A 9,507-nucleotide genomic window follows, 5' to 3' on the forward strand; every position below is an offset into this window, starting at 1 on the left:
GGAGCGTTCAGCAGATATTTTCCTCAGGTCTTGAAAGAGATCAAAACCAGAGCTGAACTCAAATACGTCAAACATGTGGACAGAACACAAAGTAATGTTGCTCTGTAAATAAGCAGCTGTCTCCTGCCAGTTGGCCACGACAACTTTATAGTGGGATAATTTGTCCATTTTGTGTTTGCAGCATGTTGCAGGCAATTTCAGTTTAAAGGAGCAGTTTGACATTCGGGGAAATACGTTTCCCTTGCTGAGCCTTCCATGAAAAGATCAATCCCTTTCTCGTGTCTGTACAGAAAACGAAGCTACGGCCAGCAGCTGGTTATCTTAGCTCAGCAAGAGCAAACAGTAACAGGCTCTGATAGAAGCAAACATAATCTGCTAACCTGCACACATAACACTAATTAATTAACATGTTATATCTTGTTTTTCAAGTTGTTGTTCAATAGCAAAGAGAGCTCTTTCCTTCTGTTTCCAGTCTTTATGACAAACTATTCCTTTAACAGTTCCAGCTATACTTTGATTAATATTTACCAAATATGAGAGAATTGTATTTTTCAATAATAAAACTACTAGCTGTGACAAATAATGAGCTTATATATTATAGACGTGGATAAAAGTATTTCACTGAGGTTTTAGACAAACATTAAAAACTGAGAGTTCCCTTTTTATTTGTGTCACCAGCAGAGCGATTTGATAAAAGCACACTCACTATAGAGATATTGGACAATCTTGTCTAATGCCACAATTGAATGGAAATCAGCAGCAATGATGAAAACGTTTCATGACTGTATGCGTAGAATCGGTCATGAACGCATAATAACTGGATGCTGTTAAAGCTGGATTTATCTTTAGCATTTGTGCTTATGGCAGAAAACAAGCTGGAGAATGAAGCAACGTAACACAGCTCCTGTTTCTACCCGACAAAAGAACAGCTCCGCTAATTGGAGGCTGGAAACACACACACAAACAAACAAAACACATACGCATAATAAACCCAGCACTCTAAATATCGAAATATCAAGGCTTATAGTGATCTGAGAAAGTCTTACACAGCCATTCACTGCTGGATATTTTATTGGAAATTCACATCTTTGGAAGAAACTCTCTCCGAGTTCAAATCAACTCGTTTTGCTTGTACATGTGAGACCATCGAATACGCTGTATTTACAATGTAAAAAAAAAAAAATAGCTGTTGATAAACAAAATCTCCTGGCATGTAGGAGGGTGATGTGATGTCAAGTATGACACAGCCGAACGCTGACCGTAGCTTGACAGGCAGACAGCGGATGGAGTGAAACTTGGAAGCACTGACTAAAAGGGCCAAAGACAGTCGAGAGGAAAGTGACTACGCTGAACCTGACAGATCAGAGAAACCTTTCAATGCTGAGGAGGAGTCAGGAGCTTTCTTCTGTAGGTTGTAAATGTATTCTCTGATTTTGTTCTTTGAAACCAATTGCATTGCTAAATCAGTGAATTTTATCTTGAGAAAAAGTTTGCTGGTATCTGCAGGGGGAAGTTGCACTTTGGGAATTTATTTTGGTACATAGTCTGACAAGATTGAGCACTTTTGATCCAGATGAACAAATATTTTCCTCAGTAGATATCTTACCTCTTTGGTCTCACACAGTTTGCGGGTTTATTTGGAGTACACAGGCTCAGTTAAGCATTTATAATCCTCAGGGAAGCATCTACGGTAAGAACACAAACTGAGTTATCCTCAACCCTTTAAAAGTAAAGGCGGTTTAGCTTTGATGGACTGGTGAGTAATATCACCAGCAGAAGCAATTAAGATAAGCTGCAAATGCTCAATGTACTTTTTTGCATTTTCAGAAAAAGCCATAACTCTATTTAAAATTCTTCTTTGTGACCATGAGGGTACATCTGTGCACAATTAAATGCTGTACTGCATGCAAATGCTACCACACTCACATTTACATTCTGACAGTAGCTAAACCTTTGTATATTTTGCTAATATAACCTCAAAGGCTTTTTTTTTTTTTTTTTTTTTTTCTGTGACTGGCCATTGATAATCCTGTTGAATAAACATAATTTTCATGTGTAAATATTTTTGTGGCTTCATCTTAGGCAGGCTTCTCTCCCACACGGTGCAGGTTCATCTGCTATAAACTGCATTGTAGTTGTGCTCCGACTGCAGCTGCTCCTGAGGATTAAAACCAAACATGACTTATCTTGCACGCTGTGATTGTAAAAGGCGTTTTTTTTTTTTTTTTGGTGGCTTTTTTCAGATAAGGTGTCTCAATGTATAACAATGACTCTTGGCTGCAGCTGTGAACATTCTGCTGAATTGGATTACATTCACACAATGTATGGTAGGCAACATTCTCATCCTAGATAAACTGTGGCAGTGAATGAAGGAGAGGATGGAAAAAGCACATCTCTGAGGGCAGATGTAGAAAATCATTTTAGAAGAAAATGGAAAGTTTGCAAGCTCACTGTTTTTAAAGAGTGAAATCTGTACCGAGTATTGAATTAATTCATCAAAGGCCCAGTTTAATGTTTTGGCGAATGTGCTCATTTCGATGTTTGCTTTCTTTCTTTGAAGCTATACAGCCAGTAGCCAGTGAGCATAACTTACCATAAAGACGGAAAACTTGAACATTTAGCTATCGTGTGGATTAAACAAACAAGATTTTAAGCTTTAGAGATGCTGGTGGATAGATTTTGATGCCTTAACACACAGTTGGATTATCAGTTTCCCCCTATTTCCAGTCTTTTATGCTAAGCTAAGCTAACTCTCCCTAACAGAAACATACGAGTGAAATCAATCTTCTCATTTAAGTGTTCATCCCAAAATGTCAAACTGTCCCTTGAACATAAAAATGGTATCGAACCCCACAAAATATACAATTCAATCCCAAAAGTCAGAGGTCTGCCACTTTGAAAATAATCAAACAAACTTTTTCTTTCGTGAACTGCTACTAAATGTACTTTTTAAGCTGCTGGGCTGCTTGTCAGTGTTTCACCAGAATCCTCGCTGGGTTTTAGATGATGCACATGCCAAACCTGAAGGTAATAAATTAATAATTTCCGCCAAGGGTAATCCTTTTCTTATTTACTTTCTTGGGAGGGCAAGTGGCTGTTTTAATACATTAAAATTCATTGAAACAGTTGGCGTCAGCCTCTTTGCATAAGTGAAGGGCTGCATGTGTGAGGAAGGAGCAAAGCTTACACCTCAGATCCCCAAATTACCTCAATATGTGGTTTAAAGTGAAACCACTGCTCCATCTTAAAGCTTTCTATCCTTTCATTAATGTACTTCGGTTTCTTATTTGGCCAGTTAAGTGATATAACATCTTATTTGAGCCTCATCACTTGTATGCGGTCTGCACGTATCCGCATTAATTTGTCTGCCACCAGCCGTTGGTTTGAGTTGGGTGTTCAATTTCCTTATTCATTTATTTCACAATCTATTTTCTATTGATTTATTCTTTCTCTTCTATTTTTCACAATCCCAGTAGCTGGACCATGTTCACATTTCAGTGCTAGTTATAACTTGTGTATGTGACAAATAAGTCTTAAGTCTTTTGCCCGTGCAGTAGCAGAACTGTTACATGGCAGTTGCAGTTTAGTCCCTCATGGCCGTTGGGAGCATTCGCTGCAGATTGTCTTTTTTATTTTGGCCATCTAACTGAGCTCGCCTTTACACAAGCTGCCTGAGGCTAATGTGTTCGAAGCAACTCTTTTTATCTTCACTCTTGGGAACTTTATCTGCATGTTAATTAATAGCTTTATTAATTTTCTGTCATATTTGCGATATACCCTTCGGGTTGTTCCCCCCCCCCCCCCTATTCACACAAGGCGTATTTGACGCCTATACTTTGATATTGTACTACTTTTTATTTTTCATTTAACAATTCCTCATCTTTTTCTGATTTGCTTCCACAGCACTGAAAAGTTAAAGGACCACTGAAAAGTGTTTTATTAAGAATTTCCACAGTTTCGCAGTCGCCTCTCAAACTATTTTCTCCAGCCTTTATACTTTGGAAGTGTGTTTAATGTGCTGCATATGTAGGTGTGCATCAACAGATTTATGTAAAGTGAGAGACGGAGAATAATAACGTGACAGAAAAACACTTTTGCAGGAACACAATCAAACGTGTTACATGACAAAATAATTAATATTTTAAGTGTCGATATATATTTTCCCCATGATGGCCATAACTTAGTTTTTTCATGGTTTCATTTTGTTCTTTTTGTTGCAAATTTGCTGCTATTTTACACATTTACAAGTAAAAGTACGAATCCACAGCCTGTTAATCATCATGATTTTCACACTGTTGCAACCTGATATGATAAAACTGTACAGTTTATATCTCTTCAATACTGTATTTTTCTATAAGAAACAAGTTTGTTAATAAGATGTCACAAAAATATGAGAAATACTTTGCTCCCAGATCCCATCGTCACATGTTCAGTTTGCCGAGTTTGTGTGACAATATGAAACAAACATTTCCAATGATCTTTGACAGAAATGCAGCATCTAGTTATATTTAAGGAGTTAGGATATCTCTGTCATAGTTTTCAGTAAAACTGTACAACAAATCAACTCAACATCAGCTGTACTTTGGGAGATATTTGACTATCAATAGTGAAAGCATGGCCACCATTTGCCCAAACTGAAATACATCATCCAACTCTGCCAACATGTAGCCTGTTACAGAATGTACTGTAGATTTATGAATGGATGTGCATTTTTGCCTTTTAAGACTTTTCATTTGTACATGTCTTTTGTGCCCTGTTCTTTGTACTGGTTGTGTTTTAGCTTCCTTCATTTTTACTGTTTTACACCCTGCTATTGTGTGATTGTCTATAAAGTCCTTCAAAACATGTGTTGAAGGAAACCTGACTTCACATTCCTCATTGTAAGCTGAGTTAGAGAAGTGAATTATCAAATAAACATCACGTGCTTGAATAAATAAACCATATATAAACCAACATTTAACCACAACCTAGTATTTACTGTATAATGATGAGATATTTCTCAACATACTGATGCAAGTGTTCAAAGGCAAAACAGTTGCAGTTTCATTTCATACTGAGTGAGATGAGTCAAAGTCTTGATTACTGTCTGCGTCAGGCTGGATTATTTTCATTTTGAAAATTGCTAGATGGCATGATGAATGTGTGGTGAATGCTATGTGCTATAATGTAACAACAAACAACAATAAGATCACAAACAAGCACATATAAGCACAGGAAAAGGAGAAGAGTGTGAAGCGTGTGGTGGTAATCTGCAGTATTGTGTATTTCAATTAGTTAGAGTTACACAGTTATTCTTATCACCAGCAGGTGGCAGAGTGAGCTGACTGCAAGGCAGAAGTTGCCATTGATAGTCTGAGCCAATGGTGTGCAATGGAGGTGTCTGCTGCTGCTGTACTGACAACTTGTAAATGTGAAATAGTAATGTGGATATTGCTCTACACCATTAATGCCATCAGATCCCTGATGGTCTGTAACTGATGTACCAACGATTTCAAAACGCCCATCTCTTGAATCATGTGGGACATCTGACAGACGAGTTTTAAGTCTGCATTTAAAAAAAGAAGTTAGTCGCTGCTTATCTGTAGACTATAGCTTATTTTGTTTACTGTAATCATTCCTCGGGTTAATCAGAAACCGTTTCGGTTTCAATGTTCATATGTTCTAAGACACTTGAAAACCTGTTCTTTAAGCTCTATTTGCTGCCACTTCCAAAGGTTAGACAATCATGTTGAATACCACACATGAAATCAGTTGTCAGGCTGAGACTATGCATTACTCTGAAAAGTTAAATGGCTTTTCAATCTTAAATTATTCAACTGAATTTTGTCAGTAGGTATGCACAAACACTGAGCGATAATAGAAAATGTCACGAGTTCAGGCTGAAACAATAAACATCAAAAACAAACAGCAGAAACTGGCAAACACACACATCAACACTAATAAAACTCGGCATCTCTGAGACCGGAGAGGTTGCCATCCCGTTAAGCAATGCTCAATGCAGTGGAGGCCACCTACAGTTACATTTACATCTGTGGGAAGCTGCGGCGCTGCCAGGCAGGACAGTAGGCCAGACAGAATCATGGCCCAACGCCCAGAACTCTGCTGCCCAGAGTCCCACAGCTCAAACTGCCTGTCCCGACCAAGCTGCTGATGTAACCTCTATCACAACCTCCTGAAGTATGGACGATGGAGTTGGTGAGTTAGTTAGTTAGTTAGTTAGTTAGTTGGTTAGTTAGTTAGTTAGATAGATAGATAGATAGATAGATAGATAGATAGATAGATAGATAGATAGATAGATAGATAGATAGATGGATGGATGGATGGATGGATGGATGGATGGATGGATGGAAGGACGGACGGACGGACGGACGGACAGACAGACAGACAGAAAGATAGACAGACAGACAGACAGACAGACAGACAGACAGACAGACAGACAGACAGACAGACAGACAGACAGACAGACAGACAGATAGATAGATAGATAGATAGATAGATGGATGGATGGATGGATGGATGGATGGATGGATGGATGGATGGATGGAAGGACGGACGGACGGACGGACGGACGGACGGACGGACAGACAGACAGACAGACAGACAGACAGACAGACAGACAGACAGACAGACAGACAGACAGACAGACAGATAGATAGATAGATAGATAGATAGATAGATAGATTTACAGACAGACAGACAGACAACACAGGCAGTCAACTTCCGTAATGTTTCACTACTCTGGCATCTCATTGATCTCTCGCTGATGTTTGGGTTTTGTAATGTGCAGCACATTACTGATCCATCTGTGACTACACTGAGGTGCAATCACGGATGGATACTTTCCTCTGCTGTTAGCACAGCGTTGCCTGACCACCAGGTTTGTTCACAGTGAGTTATTGGATGTAAGGGTTGTTTTTTGTTTCCAGACTAAAATGTGTCACCTTCTATGTGTGAAAACATACCCAATGATAGTGAAGGTAAAAACTGGTTAAATGAATTCAGGGAGCTGGTAATATTTGATCATTTGTCTGCAACTGTACAGTTTGACTTACAGTAGTGTGTATCACAAAAGCCCACATTCACAACTACACATTAAAAAGTGAGGAATTGCATTAATTACAAAGAACACGATGTGGGACCTCTTACAGGATTTCATCAGTTGGTTAACTTTTAAATCTTCGGTCTGTTTTTTTAAATGTAAGATGAAGAACATCAGAAACTCTCCTTCTGAGCACCACAAAATGTCAGAACTTTTGCACAAAGCAGAGGATCCTTTCGTTGAAGTCATGTTGGTTGAATTGTGCTGAGATGCAGCTTTCTCTGTCCTTTCATTAGAAGCCTTGTTAGCTCCCTCAGCGTGCACTGCATCACCACCCCGGCAGGACGCAGATAGCCATAAATATGAGCAGAAATAGTGAACATCTACAAATATCAGCACGTCTCATCTGCTCTGTAAGACTGCTTCCCCGCTGTGAGCAGCATTACACCCGGCCCTGTAATTACCGGTTATATTCCAAAGGCATACACTTCATTTTGACTTATTTGTTATTCAGCTTTTAAACCAGGGTGTGACTGTGCATTTACTGAGACTGAATCACATCCTGAGTCTGTCACTGCAGTTGGAAAGGAGAGCTAATCAAATCCTGCTGCCCGCCCAATTGAGATGGATCACGGTATAGGGAGAACAGAATAATTCATGGACCCCCCAGCTCATGTGACTGGCCAAGGTGAAAATGGGTAGACTTTTATTACAACCGAGATTATTTATTAATCCTGCCTCGGCTGTCATCAATTCAATTATTAAGACTGCGGAGCATTATGGTTAGTTTTACATTTTGAAATTTATGAAACTTCTAATAAACACCATTAAGCCTTTCAGTCTCAGTTGCGTTATTCATTATTTTTCAAAGTGAGAACACTCAGCGAAAAACACATTTATCCTATAGTTGTTCAAGTCAAGAGGTGAGAAAATTTTTCAAACTTAAAGTTGAATGCAACGGTTTACATAATAATAATAATAAAAAAAAAACTGCATTTCTTCAAGCAGCATTTGGTAAACATGTGCTCCTGAGTTTCAATCAACGCTGTGAACAGGAAACATTAAAATGAAATAACACTATCATAGCATGTCATAGTGCTACCTTGTGTACAACACAGGAAAATATATTTTAATGATTGAGGGAAACAGTTGCTGACAAGCTTTTCATACTTGACAGTTTCTTATGAATTTTGCAAACAAGCAGAGAAAAAAAAAAATCAAGCACAAGCTTATCCAAAGTTGTTTATCACCGTGTTTTCACACTGTGGCCACAGAAATGCCAAAACATATTGTAACTAGAGATTCTAAATGATGGGATGTTTGTTGCCATAATAGCTTTTCAGGAACTGACTATACATGCGGAACTGCAATCTGTCTTTACTTGTTCTATCCAAGTACTTTTTCAAATAGTTTACAGGGTGTGCTTTTGCATAATTTATAAAACATCCCTGAGAGAGAAAGTCAAATGAAAACTAAGAGTCACATCTAAATTCTTCATGAAAAACACACTATTTCCACCTTGTACATTAAGCACAAACAAACCCCAAAGTCATAAAATTTGGATAAAATTCATATAAAATGAGTGCAGTGTATGCTAAGAGTGTTTGTAGACTGGGACCCCAAAACACATGCAGTGCATGTAAGATGTAAAACAGTGACTGCAGCCACCTGAAATGACTTATTCTTTCACACCTTTCGATTTTACTGTCAAACATCTGCATCACAGTCTCAGTGCTGGTCTGCAAGATAAAACTCTATTCTTAAAAAAGCCCCCAAAAAAACAATGAAGAGGCATCCAACAAACCACTGCAAATGACTTTTGATAAGCTTGGGACCAGCGTCTAATAAGGCACACTTTATGAGTAGCTCTTATGCTGCGGCTTTATTGATGGTTAACAAATCATTATTTAAACATCAGTTATCAGACTTTTTCATTAACGTAAACCTTATTTGAGTTGCCAGGTTGTAGAAAATCTTCCTCCCGTCTGACACTTGCTTTTTCTTTTCAGCTAGCTCTTCCATGCATCAAACAAATCGCTTAAATGCTTCTTGATCCGGTCTGCTGGACATCTGAGCCTAAATTTGAATTTATTCATGTTTACAGCTGCTAATTTGATGGATTAAAGTAAGAAAGGTTTTATTTCCTTCATCATGTATCAACACATAACTGAAAATAAGAGAACTCTGACCCTTTAATGATTTCATTAACATCTGTAACATCACAACTGAGGGTTAAAATCACCTTATTCCATAAATGTCTTATTTTGGTTACTGAAGGACTTATTAAACTGTAAAATTCAAGACTGGGTGCTTTTATTGTCCCATTGTTTACACTCTTGTCATAACTAATGCACAGAGTTTGTAGGCCTGCAACTTCAGGATTGATTAATCAGGTATGTTCTCAACTAATCCATTAATCAATTAGTCAATACTAGAAAATCCGAAAAAATGTCCCTCACGTTTTCATA

Source organism: Embiotoca jacksoni, unplaced genomic scaffold, assembly GCF_022577435.1.
Source record: "Embiotoca jacksoni isolate LCO1_2020_lvr unplaced genomic scaffold, fEmbJac1.0.p SCAF_9, whole genome shotgun sequence".
NCBI classification, from domain to species: domain Eukaryota; kingdom Metazoa; phylum Chordata; class Actinopteri; family Embiotocidae; genus Embiotoca; species Embiotoca jacksoni.